This window comes from Musca vetustissima, unplaced genomic scaffold (assembly GCF_032173495.1).
Source record: "Musca vetustissima isolate MV318-11 ecotype Yass unplaced genomic scaffold, APGP_CSIRO_Mvet_v1 utg399708, whole genome shotgun sequence".
NCBI classification, from domain to species: Eukaryota; Metazoa; Arthropoda; class Insecta; order Diptera; family Muscidae; genus Musca; species Musca vetustissima.
This window is the reverse complement of record NW_026882661.1, coordinates 11,233-12,480: the sequence shown is the minus strand read 5'-3', so window position 1 is coordinate 12,480 and position 1,248 is coordinate 11,233.

The window sequence follows — 1,248 nt, the reverse complement described above, 5'->3', positions numbered from 1 at the left end:
AACTATTTTAATTAACTTAATTATTTACGACTACTTTACAATTTCAAGTGGTTATATCGATGTGTTCAACATTTTTGGACATGTTCACTTCTTGCATGATAAGCGGTAGTTGAACAGTTGTTTGGTCGGTCGATATCGTTTTTTAAATACTAGTTTGGTTTTTGGCGCCAATTAAAGTGAGTTATAATTAAATTAAAAATACATATTATACGGTTTGCGGTTTGTAATTAGTAATTATTAATTAGACGTTTTAAATATTAGGGAAAATTGTGTCTATAAGAGGGTCATACTAGGCTGTTAGTTATGGAAAATTGGAGGTAATTCTTCTCTGAGGCAGACCAATTAAACGCTTTGATCCGTAGAATAATAACACTGTGCTACAAAACAACAACAAAATTTATTAAGGGGTTCTAATGTACTAATTCTGTTTAGTTGGAGTCCCTGGAACACGAAAATACCTTTGGCTTTTCTGGGTAACTTCGAAAATTAGTTTTATAACGGTAAATGTAGAGAAAAACGTGATATCATAGATTTATATTGGGTCAAATGGACACTGACCAAGTTATGGACCAAGGATGGATTCGGCCCTATTCTTTTTGGTAAAGATCGGTTAATATTTAGGAGATAAAATGGACCAATACTTAATTTTATATTGGATACTTTTCACTGCATACATACGGATCAATTACACTGTGCGACACGTACATTATTCAGGGGTTCCTGGACTACGAAAACCTTTGGCTTTTCTGGGTCACTTCGAAAATTAGTTTTATAACGGTAAATGTAGAGAAAAACGTGGTATCATATATTTTCAATTTGAAACGCGAATAACTTCTTTACTTTCTAACGGATTTAAATGATTCTTTTTCTTTCGAAGAGTAGAATTTTTCCTTTCAAACAAGATATATATTTGGTAAATTGGTTGAGGATTGGTTGAGTAACAGTGGTTGACATGTGAAAATCTGTGATACCACGTTTTTCTCTACATTTACCATTATAAAACTAATTTTCGAAGTGACCCCGAAAAGCCAATGTTATTTTCGTAGTCCAGGAACCCCTGAATAATTTTCGTGTCGCACAGTGTAATTGATCGGTATGTATGCAGAGAAAAGTATCCAATATAAAGTTTTTTTTTTTACAGGCAGATTTTTTTGGGCGGTTGATCCTTAGTATGTTATCTCTTGTTATCATTTACAGATTTCAACCTTGCCGGCATAGATTTTACAAGTTTTCCGTGTAAGATGTGTG